The sequence below is a fragment of the Syngnathus floridae genome, chromosome 18 (assembly GCF_059516105.1).
Source record: "Syngnathus floridae isolate MCC-2025c chromosome 18, RoL_Sflo_1.0, whole genome shotgun sequence".
Classification (NCBI taxonomy): domain Eukaryota; kingdom Metazoa; phylum Chordata; class Actinopteri; order Syngnathiformes; family Syngnathidae; genus Syngnathus; species Syngnathus floridae.
Genome location: NC_142430.1, coordinates 457,918 through 475,060, shown reverse-complemented (window position 1 = coordinate 475,060; position 17,143 = coordinate 457,918). Strand labels below are relative to the sequence as shown.

Below are 17,143 nucleotides of genomic sequence, written 5' to 3'. Positions count from 1 at the left end.
AGCTCCAGGATCCTCTGGGCCGCAATCCTCGTCCATCAGTGGTCCGGCGGGAGATTTGAGGGCGGCTTACCTTATGAGCCTGGTCCATGGAACACTTCCTGAAGTCCAACTCTTCATCCAGGTAGCCCTTCTGCTTGCAGAACATATCCTAGCACAGCTCAAGGTCAGAATTGTTGGGGCACATTGCTGGAGTTCCCCTTGGCTGATGTCGCGTGTCTGTCTACCTTCTCACTTTCAATGTCCAACATCTTCTGTTGAAGTGCTGACTTGGTCACTTTGATGTATTCTAACCACTGAGGAAAGGCTGCTGTCACATAAGCAGAATGCGAGAGCGTGCGTGGACGTGCGCGTTACCTTCTCGGCTAGGGTGAGAAGGGTCCTGGCGTGAATCACGACCACCTGCTCCTCGTTGGTGAGATTCTGCAAGAGCCCAAAGGCACAGCGTCAACAAGCTTCTTTCAGCGCAAAGCCTTCCAAAAGTCACATTTGAGCCGCCGAGTCTCGTGGAGTGCGAACATAAGGAGTTCGACATACACTTACGGCGTTATAGCCCAGGATGTCCAGCTTCTTCATCAGATCACTGATGACGATGTCCGGGGGAAAGGCGCAAGGAGCAATGTAAGGTGTTCTGGGACCTCGGGTTAAGGTTAGGGTTGCGAGGGACGCCTTACGTACGCTCACGCCCTCGGCCTCGCAGTAGATCTGCAAAGGGCTGAGGCCGTCTGGGAAACGGACTTGCAGAAACTTCAAGACGGGGGAGCGCCACTCCCTCTCCTGAAAGGCAGAGGCATGCATCCGTTCGTCCGTCCGTCCGTCCGTCCGTCACATCTCTGGCCTCAACACGCTTGTGCGAGTCTTCCCACCTCCAGCTCCAGGATGCGGAACTCAAGCAGTTCGTTTTGGTCTCGGATATCCTGGATGTGCTCTTTCAGACGCGCTTCTTCCGCCTCCATCCGCCTGACCTGAAAAGACAGTCAGACCTCATCTGCGGGGCTTCCCGACAGGTGTGACGCCAAGCGACTCCGCCCAGCGCCTTTCTTTCCGTCACCTTTTCGGCCAACTGCTGATTGCTCTGACGCAGCAGCTGCTTCTCCTCCACCCACTTGACATTCTAGAAGAGACAAACGCGTGGACAGCTTTGGAATGTTGTGTCATTTTCATCCACAAATTCTTTGGTTGACTGGAAAATGACATTTGCTTTTCTCCGCATTTTCCCAGCCACGTTCGGGGGGGGGGGGGGGGGGGGGTGGGGGGGTTGGTCCAGTAATGCCAGACGGATGAGTGACTGAAGAATGTAGCTATTTTGTCTGAGAAAAAGGTGTGCTCATTGATGAGCTTACCTGTCCTTGTTGCTTCAGCGCTGACTCCAGATCTGCTACTCTGCTTTGATAGTGACCCATTTCTACCATCAGCTTTTCTCTGGTCTGAAAGGAGGAGGAGGGAGGCTCCTCCTCCTCCTTTCAGACCAGAGAACACCCGAGGCTGGGTGAGAACGGGGAGGCTGCGACCCGGCCGGGGGTTGCGGGAAGGGGCGCCACCTTGATCTCCTTCTCGGCGTCGTAGTCCCCTTTCGCTGGTCTGGGCTAGCAGAGCGTAGGCTCGTTGCAGCGCTTGATATTCTTGCGTCAGCTGGCGGTAGCGAAGCTCCGCCTCTTCATGCACACACCAATGCAACACAGCACTAGTACCAGAATCAGTCAGACCGGCGACAAAGCACCCGCGACGCAAAGACGAGTCCGATTCCAGGCTGAAGAGGAATGTTTGGTGCCAATACGCTGGCAGAAATGGCGGGCTACCTCTTCGGGTTCCGTGTCGGGGGTTCTGTCGGTGTGAAAAGACAAGGACGATCCGTCCGAGTCCACCAACACGTCTTCGTCGTAGCCGTAAAATGTTTCGATGACCTGCGGGCGCGGAAGCAAACATCTCTCTGAACAAACTGAAGCGACACCTCACGATGAATCGACGAGAGGAACGATAGCGAGAAAAAGGCCATTTCATCTTGCGCAACACCAAGCAGCCGCAAACAAACAGACTCACCTTGCAGGACCTCACGCTTTGTTCCTCCTCAGAGATTCTCGACGTCGGTATCGTAGCAGCAAATCTCTCTCCTGTCGACACAAATAATCCGCCTTTGAGATTCTTTGGATGCAAAGGGAACGAACGGCTCCGGCGCAGAAACAAACGCGACTCACAATGACATTTCTGACATGAGCTCCTGTCTCCAGAGCCTGAAAAACACGTCACCGGCGATGATTGGAGGGACGCTCGTCTTTTCCAAAAGTGACAACTACAGGGTGTGTCAGGGTTTTCCAGATTATCTTTATCGTATCATTGTGTTGCTTTGACTTTGACTGCGACCTGTAATAAATAATATTATTTATCCCTTATTTATCCCTATCGCTTATCCCTTCCTACACAAAGTCGTAAAACACCCCTTGCTATGTTTTGACTAGAGGTCAAGGGCTTCCTCTATTCAATCCACTCTTACACCCACCCTGTTTCTCTTAATTAAAATGCTCGTGCAGGAGCCGAGAGTCAGACTTCATTCGTACAACGGATGGACTCTCCACCTGCAGGTGTCCAAAAGAACTTACTTGTCTCCCGTGTGGTTCTTGCAAAATAAGTTGGAGCGAGCGCAACTCTAACAGGGTGCATTTTGCCACTAGCTGCCTACGGACAATGACGTCGCGCTCGCGGCTCATGGTTGACGGGCTGAGCAGCCGGGCAAGTCCGTCGTTTTCAGCGCACAGCGAGTGGCAAAGGCGCTGACAAAACGGGAGCTTTGAGCTGCTGAAAACGGCAAAACAAGTCTAAAGCGTGTTCAAACGCGTGCGCACAATGCTCCTGCTTGAAAGGTCGGAATTTAAGGGGCCAATTTTTTGGATGGCGGCCGCCGGCCAAGCTTTGGACGGAAAAGGTTTCCTGGCGACAGCGAGCGAGCGCGGCGCTGCCGTACGTGCACCGAGTCGCCTGCCTGAAGACCTTGGACAAGTCGTCGATGATGTGCCGCTGCTCCACAACTTGAAGGAACTCCATTTCACCGTCCCGCTGGCCGCAACCGCGGTCCAGGTCATTGAGCGAACTAGGCCTTCTCTGTGGAACACAAATGCAGTGGACTCTGTTGGCACGCCGCCGTTGTCCGCGTCGACTTACCAAGCTTGCCATCTCCTCGTTCTCCTGGGTGACAAAGCGCACTTTGTTTTCAAGGCGACACAGCACCAGCGAGAGTTCTTCATTCTTCCTGCTCAGGCGTTTGTTTTTGTACAGGAGTGGCAGAAACTGGCTTTCTGTTTCTCTCAGTCGCTTTAGCTGCAAGCATGAAGTGCGGGATGTGAAAGACGCACAACACGCGGGCCAGAACGTATCCATTCCTTTTGCATCGGTTTGAACGGAATCGTGGCTTTGGCTCCCAATAAAAGACATCTACCAGGCAACCGACTCGCCGCGCCGCTCAACTAATAAGCAAGCGCAATGGGTGCCTCGCTGGATGGCGCGCATCAAACGTAGCGCAAACCTTCAAGCGTGCCGTCAATAAATTACCAGTTCATTGCGCTCTTCAGAAAGCAGGGCGTTTCGATCCTCCAGTTTCCTGATGACTGCGCTGAGCTCAGCGATTTTCAGATGAAACCGTCGCGTGTCCCGATCCTCCTGAGACTGAAAACGCCCCGCAACACACACACACAAGCACTCGTTCAAAGTTCAAAACTGTTTTTGTGCTACCTTCCTCCAGCAACGAACTAAGTCATGCGTACTGCAAGTGTGTGATGAGGTGGCTTACGCAATGAAGAGGATTGCTAGTAGCGGCGTTGACCCCACTTCCAGGGTAGTTTAGGCCCGCCCTTTGGGAATCCCTCAGGGCAGCGATCTGCTGCTCGGCAGCCTGAGTCTGCAGCTGAAGGCGGTGGACGTGGCCGGCCCCAGGGCTTCATCCAAAACACTAACCGCTCTGTCTTTCAGCTTGATCTCATCCGTCTGGATGTACAAACGGGGAGCGCTCAGGCAGGCGGGCAAACTCATTTGCCAGAATTGTGACAAAAACAAAGAGAGCAACCGGCCAATTTTTTTCTGGAATCGACTAGAACACCTTTGCTGTGACAAAAGCGAAGCGAGCAACCGGACATTTTCTTCTTGTGAAATAGAATAGAATAGAATGCCTTAGGTGTCATTGCACTGCAGGTATACAACGAAATTGGGAACATAGCCACGCACCGCGCATCTGATCAGTCCTACCAGTCGGCGGATCTCCCTCTCGCAGTCTCTCTTGGTTCGGCTCAGCTCCTCCCGATGCTGGTGATGAGCCGATCGGAGCTCGGCCGCTCGGGACTGCCAGGCCTGCTGGGCCGCTGCCAGGGCTTCTTCCGCGCTCCTGGTGGAGGCGACACCGCTCGGTCTCCCGACACCGCCGCGTCTCCTCCACCTCCGCCAGCAAAGCGCCCCCCCTCCTCACCTGAGCAGACATTGCGCCACACCGGGCCGTTGAGACCGCAACGGAGCGCCGCGACGCTTACTGGGGACAAGCTACACAATACGGTAGCGGCCGCATCGAAGCCCGACGTGGCGTGCGGATAGTCAGACACGGATAGAGCGGATCACCTTGTCCATGGAGCCGTCCCTCAGGCTGAGGACCAAGGCATTCAGTCGCTGGATCTCTCCATCTTTGATTTTGATCACTCTCATCAGCTCCATTTCATGCTGCCGCAGTAATGTCTCCCTGGTAATGGCTAACTCTTTCTGCTTCTCCTCATGGAGTTTGCTTTTGAGTTCCGTCATGGCGGCGGTGGCACGGTGGTGCTCCGCCCGCAGGTCCTGACTTCTCTCTCTCTCCAGACAGCTGACCTGACATGACTTAGACTTAGACTTAGACAAACTTTATTGTCATCTTGTCTGCACATGGTGCATACAAAACGAAATTCCGTTGCATACGTCTTACAACAAAGTAGTGATATTGCAGTTGAATAGAAGTAACATATCCTATGAAAATATATATATATACATATATACTATATATATATATATATATATATTAAAAATAAGTATAAAGTGCAGCAGTGATAATTATGCAATAGTGCAAGTAGGCAAAACAGTATTCAAGAGTGTGCAGAGGAATGCTAAACCATGTATTAAACTTCTATTTAAAGGGTTTATACAAGTTCAGTAAAGTTGGTAGTGCGAGATAGTGCAAGATAGAGGTCCGTAGTGTCATAAAGTACAGTTCTGTGAATGTGTGATGCAGAGTTCAGTTTAGAGCTCAACAGTTCTAGTGTTCAACAGTCTGATGACAGCAGGGAAAAAGCTGTTGCAGAACCTGGTGGACCTGCAGCGGATGCTGCAAACCTCTTCCCAGAGGGCAGCAGGGAGAACAGTCCATGGTGGGGGTGTGATGGGTCATTGATGATGTTACGGGCACGGGACATGCAGCGCTGAGATGAAATGTCCTGAATGGAGGGAAGAGGAGCCCCTATGATCCTCTCTGCTGTCCTCACCACTCTCCTCACGTTCTTCCAATCGGAGGCGGTGCAGCCTCCACACCACACAGAGAGACAGCTTGTCAGAATGCTCTCTATGGTGCTCCTGTAGAACGTCCTCATGATGGGTGGGGGCAGGTGGGCTCTCCTCATCCTCCGCAGGAAGTACAAGCGCTTCTGTGCCCTCTTGACCAGTGCCGTAGTGTTCATAGTCCAGGTGAGGTCTTCTGTGATGTGGACCCCCAGGAATTTGGTGGTGCTGACCACCTCCACAGCTGAGCTGTTGATGATCAGTGGAGCGTGGTGAGGCTGTTTTTTCCTGAAGTCGACGATGATCTCCTTCATCTTCTCCTCATTCAGGATCAGGCTGTTTTCTCTGCACCAGCCCACCAGCTGCTCCACCTCCTCTCTGTAGTCCAGGTCGTTGTTGTCTCTGATGAGCCCCACCACCGTTGTGTCGTCTGCTGACTTCACGATGTGATTGGTGGTGAACCTGAGGACGCAGTCGTGTGTCATCAGGGTGCACAGCAGGGGGCTCAGGACGCAGCCCTGAAGGGAGCCTGTGCTGAGGGTGATGACATCAGAGGTGTTCTGTCCGACCCGGACTGACTGAGGTCTGTTGGTGAGGAAGTCTAGCAGCCAGTTGCGAAGGGGGGTGTTGAAGCCCAGGTGTTCCAATTTTCCTACCAGATGCTGTGGGATGATGGTGTTAAACGCTGAGCTGAAGTCCAGGAACAGCCTCCGCACATGGGTGTTCTTCTCCTCCAGGTGAGCCAGGCTCAGGTGAAGAACGGAGGAGATGGCGTCCTGAGTGGAGCGGTTTTGCCGGTCGGCAAACTGGAACGGGTCAAATAATAGGGGGAGTCTGGAAACGATGTGACCTTTAAGCAGCCTTTCGAAGCACTTCATCATAACCGGAGTCAGTGCAACAGGCCGGTAATCATTAAATGAGGTGATTTGAGGTTTCTTCGGCACCGGAATGATGGAGGCAGTCTTAAAGCACGCCGGCACTGTGGCTTGGCCCAGCGAGGTGTTAAAAATGTCTGTGATGACCCCAGCCAGATGACTTGCACATTCCCTGAACACACGCCCAGGAATGTTGTCGGGGCCAGGGGCCTTACAGGGGTTGACTCTCCTCAGGGTCTTCAACACATCGGCGGAGTCAAGGCAGAGTACCTCCTCTTCCTGATGGGGGACAGTTTTAACTGCTGGAGTGCCGTTTAGTGCCTCGAACCTCCCAAAGAAGTTATTTAGACCATTTAGAAAGTCAGCATCAACTACACCCACCGGGGGGGGGGAGGGTGAGTTGTAGTCTGTAATCGCCCGTATGCCTTGCCACATACTCCTGATGTTTTTGACGTCGTGGAAACGATCCTGAAATTTTCGACTGCGGTCTCGCTTCGCTATCCTGATGGCACGGTTCAAGTTGGCTCTCGCTGTCCTCAGTGTCTCCTTGTCGCCAGACTTGAAGGCAGAGTTCCGCGCTCGTAGCGTTTGACGTACCTCCTCAGTCATCCAGGGTCGTTGGTTGCCCCGGGTGATGATATTCTTAGTGGTGCTGACGTCCTCGGTGCATTTGTTGATGTAGGCTGACACAGTCATGGCACACGCATGTCTAATCTACATCGGGAAAACTGGGAGGGAGGGAGGCAGGCAGGGAGGCAGACAGGGAGGCAGGCAGGGAGGCAGGCAGTGTCTGTCTGTTGAGGTTTTCACCTTGTTCTTCTCCTGCTGAAGTTCTAACTGGACGTCCATCAGTTTGGTTCTCAGCTCGTCATTGGCGGCCTGAAGGGCGTCCGTTCGCTCCGCCTTGGCCCGCCCTGCCGGAGCTCGTTTGGACATCTCTTACTCGAGTCTCGCCCGGTCGTCAGTCAGAGATCACAACATTTGTACCTGGAGAGCACAAACGCAGCGCTGTTTTCCACTGGCTTCGAACTCAACTTCAATCGGTACCGTAACTTACAACATCATAAACATAGAACTAGCTTGACTTATTCATTGAATAAATGCATTTGGTTCTTCAAAACTGCATCACGCAACATAGCGTGACCGAGACGGCCGTTATCCACCTGCGTGAAGTTATTTGGTGAAATGAATGAGATGTTTAAGACACCATCGTTCTGTCTCTATGTAGATGAAGGTAAATAATCGATTGCTGAAGGTCCAAAGGTGTTGTGATAAACAAATAAACATATTAGTGATTAGTGACATATTTGTGATAAACATATTAGGCAGGATAATCACATATGTTAACGTGACTGCCCACACTGTATTTATTTATGGTTATTTGTTAAATCGAGTACTGTTAGACATGAAATAGGAAGTGTTTAACATAAATGGAAGACGAAAGGGGTACTCACCATTGTAGCTCCTGCTGGTCAATGATACGAGCCTCTTCTTGCAGTGGAAAACATACAGCCAACAAACACCGTGGAACCTAAAGGAATGAAATTAAACATTAACATTTAGCCTCAACCAACATTCACAGATACAACGCAACGCAAACTACACAAACGTAAATCTTTTTAAACACAATGAGTTGTACTTACCGTGTACGCTCTAGACGGTCCACTTGCAAGCAGAAAATAAAGATATTTCTGTTGATAATCGTCGTGTTTGTATCCGGTGTCTCGCTCAAGGCCATTGCGCCCACAGATTTGAATTTTGGCGAGAGTTCAGCCTATTGACGTCATTTCCGCGGTGTAATACCCGCATATCTGAAACGGCAAAGTTAAGAGTAGAGTTAAATAAAGTTTTTAGTCAACGCAATAATTTACAACCGTTGACCAGTCGAAATAATCGTCGAAATTTGGCGTCTGTGGCTGGAAGCAGACGCCGAGTTCGACATTCCTCCCAAACGCCACACTCCCTCGCTTTTCAGGGCTAAAAAAAAACAGTTGTAATTACCTTGTACGCTCTAGACGGTCAAGTTGCAAGCTGAAAACAAAAATATTTGCCTTGTTAGTCATCGTGTTACTAACCGCTGTGTCTTGTTTGCCAGAACTGCCGCTTTCCTACTTCCTGTTGCAAGCCACGCCCACGGATTATAATTTTGCCGTGAGTTCCGCCTATTGACGTCATGTCCGCGTCACATGACTGCGTCGTAATATTATCTAAAACTGTTTGTGCGGTATTGTGTTGTTCTGTGCGGTATTGTGTTATTCTGTGCGGCGTCGTGTTGTTCTGTGCGGCGTCGTGTTGTTCAGTGCGACGTCGTGTTGTTCAGTGCGGCATGGTGTTGTTCAGTGCGGCATGGTGTTGTTCAGTGCGGCATGGTGTTGTTCAGTGCGGCATGGTGTTGTTCAGTGCGGCATGGTGTTGTTCAGTGCGGCATGGTGTTGTTCAGTGCGGCATAATGTTGTTCAGTGCGCCATAATGTTGTTCAGTGCGGCATGGTGTTGTTCAGTGCGGGATGGTGTTGTTCAGTGCAGGATGGTGTTGTTCAGTGCGGCATGGTGTTGTTCAATGCGGCATGGTGTTGTTCAGTGCGGGATGGTGTTGTTCAGTGCGGCATGGTGTTGTTCAGTGCGGCATAATGTTGTTCAGTGCGGCATGGTGTTGTTCAGTGCGGCATGGTGTTGTTCAGTGCGGCATGGTGTTGTTCAGTGCGGCATGGTGTTGTTCAGTGCGGAATGGTGTTGTTCAGTGCGGCATGGTGTTGTTCATTGCGGCATGGTGTTGTTCTTGTTTAAATTGGGCACCATCATGTGGTGAAATTTGGAATTGCATCACATCCAATTTTGCCTGGGAACAAACAGATTAAATAAATCTTAGTTTTGAATAAGCCACTCCTTCTCAAACAAGTAAACTCTGCCCATTTCGCGCAGTAGATGTTCTGTTAATATCTAGTATTTATACAAAGTCATAATTTAAATTGCTTTCAACCTTCATTCATCGGTTCAACCAACATTACTCGCTCTTATTACCAACTTGTATTGATTTAACTAAGCGTTTAATACTTCCTATCAGGTCTCAAGGCAAGATTTGGCAAAATACAATTTCAGCAAATCCAATTTTGCCAGGGAACAAAAATAGATTAAATAAATTAAATAAGTCTTCTTCCCATTAAATAAATCAGAAAAGTCTGTCTTGCAACCAGTCCTCTTCAAACAAGTAAAGTCTGCCCATTTTGTGCCGTAGATTTTGTGTCTATGCCTAGTATTTAAACAAAATCATAATTTAAACGACTTCTTTCCTTCATTCACTTTGGAAATTTGGAATTGCAGCAAATCGAATTTTGCCAGGGAACAAAAATAGATCAATTAAACTAAATAAGTCTTCTTCCCATTAAATAAATTAAAAAAGTCTGTCTTGTAACCAGTCCTTTTCAAACAAGTAAAGTCTGCCCATTTTGTGCCGTCGATTTTGTGTTAATGCCTAGTATTTATACAAAATCATAATTTAAAGGACTTCATTCCTTCATTCACTTTGGAAATTTGGAATTGCAGCACATCAAATTTTGCCTGGGAAGAAAAGTAGATTAAATAAATTTAATAAGTCTTACTACTTCCCATTAAATAAATTAAATACGTCTTACTTGTTCCCACTCCTTTTCAAAAAAGTAGTTTAAAACGAGGTCCCTTCACTCAACCTTTAACCCTATTTATTCACCTTCTAGGCTAAGTGTTAAAGGCTAAGTGTTAAAGGCTAAGTGTTAAAGGCTAAGTGTTAGAGGCTAAGTGCCAGAGGCTAGGCGCCAGAGGCGAGTTTTTGTGGGCTGAAGTTTTAGTGGGGTTAGTGTGAATACAATCCAAAAGAATACAACAGAATACAATACAATAGAATATAATACATAGATTAAATTCAATAGCTCTTACTACTTCCCATTAAATAAATTAAATACGTCTTACTTGTTCCCAATCCTTTTCAAAAAAGTAGTTTAAAACGAGGGCCCTTCACTCAACCTTTAACCTCAACCCCGCACGTCACATTGTGTTGTATCTGTGAATGTTGGTTGTGGCCAAATGATAGTTTTCTTTCATTCGTTTAGGTTCCACGGTGTTTGTTGGCTATGTTTTCCACTGTCAGAAGGATGAAAATACAAAGTACAACGCTTGGACGTGGGCGAAGACGTCACCGGTGAGTCCTTCCTTCCTATTTATTTACCTTCTAGATGCTAGAGGCTAAGTGTTAGAGGCTAAGTGTTAGAGGCTAAGTGTTAAACACAATACGAACAACACAACGGTACTGCACTGAACAACACGATACCGCACTGAGAAACACGATACCGCACTGAACAACACGATACCGCACTGAACAACACCATGCCGCACTGAACACCATGCCACACTGAACAACACCATCCCGCACTGAACAACACCATGCCGCACTAAACACCATGCCGCACTGAACAACACCATGCCTCACTGAACGACACCATGCCGCACTGAAAGACACCATGCCGCACTGAACGACACCATGCCGCACTGAAAGACACCATCCCGCACTGAACACCATGCCGCACTGAACAACACCATCCTGCACTGAACAACACCATCCCGCACTGAACAACACCATGCCGCACTGAACAACATTATGCCGCACTGAACATTATGCCGCACTGAACAACACCATGCCGCACTGAACAACACCATGCCGCACTGAACATTATGCCGCACTGAACAACACCATGCCGCACTGAACAACACCATGCCGCACTGAACAACACCATGCCGCACTGAACAACATTATGCCGCACTGAACAACACCATGCCGCACTGAACAACACCATCCTGCACTGAACAACACCATTCCGCATTGAACACCATGCCGCACTGAACAACACCATCCCGCACTGAACAACACCATCCCGCACTGAACAACACCATGCCGCACTGAACAACATTATGCCGCACTGAACAACATTATGCCGCACTGAACAACACCATGCCGCACTGAACAACACCATGCCGCACTGAACAACACCATGCCGCACTGAACAACATTATAACGCACTGAACAACACCATCCCGCACTGAACAACACCATGCCGCACTAAACAACATTATGCCGCACTGAACAACATTATGCCGAAATGAACAACACCATGCCGCACTGAACAACACCATGCCGCACTGAACAACACCATCCTGCACTGAACAACACCATCCCGCACTGAACAACACCATGCCGCACTGAACAACACCATGCCGCACTGAACAACACCATGCCGCAATGAACAACACCATCCCGCACTGAACAACATTATGCCGCACTGAACAACATTATGCCGCACTGAACAACATTATGCCGCACTGAACAACATTATGCCGCACTGAACAACATTATGCCGCACTGAACAACACCATGCCGCACTGAACAACACCATGCCGCACTGAACAACACCATGCCGCACTGAACAACACCATGCCGCACTGAACAACACGATCCCGCATTGAACAACACCATGCCGCACTGAACAACACCATCCTGCACTGAACAACACCATCCCGCACTGAACAACACCATGCCGCACTGAACAACATTATGGCGCACTGAACAACATTATGCCGCACTGAACAACACCATGCCGCACTGAACAACACCATGCCGCACTGAACAACACCATGCCGCAATGAAAAACACCATCCCGCACTGAACAACACCATGCCGCACTGAGCAACACCATGCCGCACTGAACAACACCATCCCGCACTGAACAAAACCATGCCGCACTGAACAACACCATTCCGCACTGAACAACACCATGCCGCACTGAACAACATTACGCTGCACTGAACAACACCATGCCGCACTGAACAACACCATGCCGCAATGAACAACACCATCCCGCACTGAACAACACCATGCCGCACTGAGCAACACCATGCCGCACTGAACAACACCATCCCGCACTGAACAACACCATGCCGCACTGAACAACACCATTCCGCACTGAACAACACCATGCCGCACTGAACAACATTACGCTGCACTGAACAACACCATGCCGCACTGAACAACACCATGCCGCACTGAACAACACCATGCCGCATTGAACAACACCATGCCGCATTGAACAACACCATGCCGCACTGAACAACATTATGCCGCACTGAACAACATTATGCCGCACTGAACAACACCATGCCGCACTGAACAACACCATGCCGCACTGAACAACACCATGCCGCACTGAACAACATTATAACGCACTGAACAACACCATCCCGCACTGAACAACACCATGCCGCACTAAACAACATTATGCCGCACTGAACAACACCATGCCGCACTGAACAACACCATCCTGCACTGAACAACACCATTCTGCATTGAACACCATGCCGCACTGAACAACACCATCCCGCACTGAACAACACCATCCCGCACTGAACAACACCATGCCGCACTGAACAACATTATGCCGCACTGAACAACATTATGCCGCACTGAACAACACCATGCCGCACTGAACAACACCATGCCGCACTGAACAACACCATGCCGCACTGAACAACATTATAACGCACTGAACAACACCATCCCGCACTGAACAACACCATGCCGCACTAAACAACATTATGCCGCACTGAACAACATTATGCCGAAATGAACAACACCATGCCGCACTGAACAACACCATGCCGCACTGAACAACACCATCCTGCACTGAACAACACCATCCCGCACTGAACAACACCATGCCGCACTGAACAACACCATGCCGCACTGAACAACACCATGACGCAATGAACAACACCATCCCGCACTGAACAACATTATGCCGCACTGAACAACATTATGCCGCACTGAACAACATTATGCCGCACTGAACAACATTATGCCGCACTGAACAACATTATGCCGCACTGAACAACACCATGCCGCACTGAACAACACCATGCCGCACTGAACAACACCATGCCGCACTGAACAACACGATCCCGCATTGAACAACACCATGCCGCACTGAACAACACCATCCTGCACTGAACAACACCATCCCGCACTGAACAACACCATGCCGCACTGAACAACATTATGGCGCACTGAACAACATTATGCCGCACTGAACAACACCATGCCGCACTGAACAACACCATGCCGCACTGAACAACACCATGCCGCAATGAACAACACCATCCCGCACTGAACAACACCATGCCGCACTGAGCAACACCATGCCGCACTGAACAACACCATCCCGCACTGAACAACACCATGCCGCACTGAACAACACCATTCCGCACTGAACAACACCATGCCGCACTGAACAACATTACGCTGCACTGAACAACACCATGCCGCACTGAACAACACCATGCCGCACTGAACAACACCATGCCGCATTGAACAACACCATGCCGCATTGAACAACACCATGCCGCACTGAACAACACCATCCTGCACTGAACAACACCATGCCGCATTGAACAACACAATGCCGCACTGAACAACACCATCCTGCACTGAACAACACCATCCCGCACTGAACAACACCATCCCACATTGAACAACACCATCCTGCACGGAACAACACCATGCCGCACTGAACAACACCATGCCGCACTGAACAACACCATTCCGCACTGAACAACACCATGCCGCACTGAACAACACCATCCTGCACTGAACAACACCATCCCGCACTGAACAACACCATGCCGCATTGAACAACACCATCCTGCACTGAACAACACCATCCTGCACTGAACAACACCATGCCGCACTGAACAACACCATGCCGCACTGAACAACATTATGCCGCACTGAACAACATTATGCCGCACTGAACAACACCATGCCGCACTGAACAACACCATGCCGCACTGAACAACACCATGCCGCACTGAACAACATTATAACGCACTGAACAACACCATCCCGCACTGAACAACACCATGCCGCACTAAACAACATTATGCCGCACTGAACAACATTATGCCGAAATGAACAACACCATGCCGCACTGAACAACACCATGCCGCACTGAACAACACCATCCTGCACTGAACAAAACCATCCCGCACTGAACAACACCATGCCGCACTGAACAACACCATGCCGCACTGAACAACACCATGCCGCAATGAACAACACCATCCCGCACTGAACAACATTATGCCGCACTGAACAACATTATGCCGCACTGAACAACATTATGCCGCACTGAACAACATTATGCCGCACTGAACAACACCATGCCGCACTGAACAACACCATGCCGCACTGAACAACACCATGCCGCACTGAACAACACCATGCCGCACTGAACAACACGATCCCGCATTGAACAACACCATGCCGCACTGAACAACACCATCCTGCACTGAACAACACCATCCCGCACTGAACAACACCATGCCGCAATGAACAACACCATCCCGCACTGAACAACACCATGCCGCACTGAGCAACACCATGCCGCACTGAACAACACCATCCTGCACTGAACAACACCATGCCGCACTGAACAACACCATTCCGCACTGAACAACACCATGCCGCACTGAACAACATTACGCTGCACTGAACAACACCATGCCGCACTGAACAACACCATGCCGCACTGAACAACACCATGCCGCATTGAACAACACCATGCCGCATTGAACAACACCATGCCGCACTGAACAACACCATCCTGCACTGAACAACACCATGCCGCATTGAACAACACCATGCCGCACTGAACAACACCATCCTGCACTGAACAACACCATCCCGCACTGAACAACACCATCCCGCATTGAACAACACCATCCTGCACTGAACAACACCATGCCGCACTGAACAACACCATGCCGCACTGAACAACACCATTCCGCACTGAACAACACCATGCCGCACTGAACAACACCATCCTGCACTGAACAACACCATCCCGCACTGAAAAACACCATGCCGCATTGAACAACACCATCCTGCACTGAACAACACCATCCTGCACTGAACAACACCATGCCGCACTGAACAACACCATGCCGCACTGAACAACACCATGCCGCACTGAACAACACCATGCCGCACTGAACAACATTATGCCGCACTGAACAACATTATGTCGCACTGAACAACACCATGCCGCACTGAACAACACCATGCCGCACTGAACAACATTATGCCGCACTGAAAAACACCATGCCGCACTGAACAACACCATCCCGCACTGAACAACACCATGCCGCATTGAACAACACCATGCCGCACTGAACAACACCATGCTGCACTGAACAACATTATGCTGCACTGAACACGATCCTGCATTGAACAACACCATGCCGCACTGAACAACACCATCCTGCACTGAACAACACCATCCTGCACTGAACAACACCACCCCGCACTGAACAACACGATCCCGCATTGAACACCATCCCGCACTGAACAACACCATGCCGCACTGAACAACACCATTCCGCACTGAACAACACCATGCCGCACTGAACAACACCATGCCGCACTGAACAACACCATGCCGCACTGAACAACACCATGCCGCACTGAACAACATTATGCCGCACTGAACAACACCATGCCGCACTGAACAACACCATCCCGCACTGAACAACACCATGCCGCATTGAACAACACCATGCCGCACTGAACAACACCATCCTGCACTGAACAACACCATCCCGCACTAAACAACACCATGCCGCACTGAACAACATTATGGCGCACTGGACAACATTATGCCGCACTGAACAACACCATGCCGCACTGAACAACACCATGCCGCACTGAACAACACCATGCCGCACTGAACAACACCATGCCGCACTGAACAACATTATGCCGCACTGAACAACACCATGCCGCACTGAACAACACCATGCCGCACTGAACAACACGATCCCGCATTGAACAACACCATCCTGCACTGAACAACACCATGCCGCACTGAACAACACCATGCCGCACTGAACAACACCATTCCGCACTGAACAACACCATGCCGCACTGAACAACACCATCCTGCACTGAACAACACCATCCCGCACTGAACAACACCATGCCGCATTAAACAACACCATGCCGCACTGAACAACACCATCCTGCACTGAACAACACCATGCCGCACTGAACAACACCATGCCGCACTGAACAACACCATGCCGCACTGAACAACATTATGCCGCACTGAACAACATTATGCCGCACTAAACAACATTATGTCGCACTGAACGACACCATGCCGCACTGAACAACACCATTCTGCACTGAACAACATTATGCCGCACTGAACAACACGATCCCGCATTGAACAACACCATCCCGCAGTGAACAACACCATGCCGCATTGAACAACACCATGCCGCACTGAACAACACCATGCTGCACTGAACAACATTATGCTGCACTGAACAACACGATCCTGCATTGAACAACACCATGCCGCACTGAACAACACCATCCTGCACTGAACAACACCATGCCGCACTGAACAACACCATGCCGCACTGAACAACATTATGCCGCACTGAAAAACACCAGGCCGCACTGAACAACACCATCCCGCACTGAACAACACCATGCCGCATTGAACAACACCATGCCGCACTGAACAACACCATGCTGCACTGAACAACATTATGCTGCACTGAACAACACGATCCTGCATTGAACAACACCATGCCGCACTGAACAACACCATCCTGCACTGAACAACACCATCCTGCACTGAACAACACCACCCCGCACTGAACAACATGATCCCGCATTGAACAACACCA

General features: G+C 50.1%; 1 long non-coding RNA gene across 1 annotated transcript; it reads right to left on the bottom strand.

The window, feature by feature from the left end:
- Nucleotides 1-1,796: 1,796 nt before the first annotated feature.
- On the bottom strand, nucleotides 1,797-2,715 carry LOC148382124 (uncharacterized). Its single transcript, XR_015854236.1, has 3 exons — nucleotides 2,193-2,715; nucleotides 2,038-2,108; nucleotides 1,797-1,901 (listed from the first exon to the last, which is right to left on the bottom strand). It is a non-coding gene; the product is annotated as an uncharacterized LOC148382124 (long non-coding RNA).
- Between the last annotated feature and the right edge of the window lie 14,428 nt (nucleotides 2,716-17,143).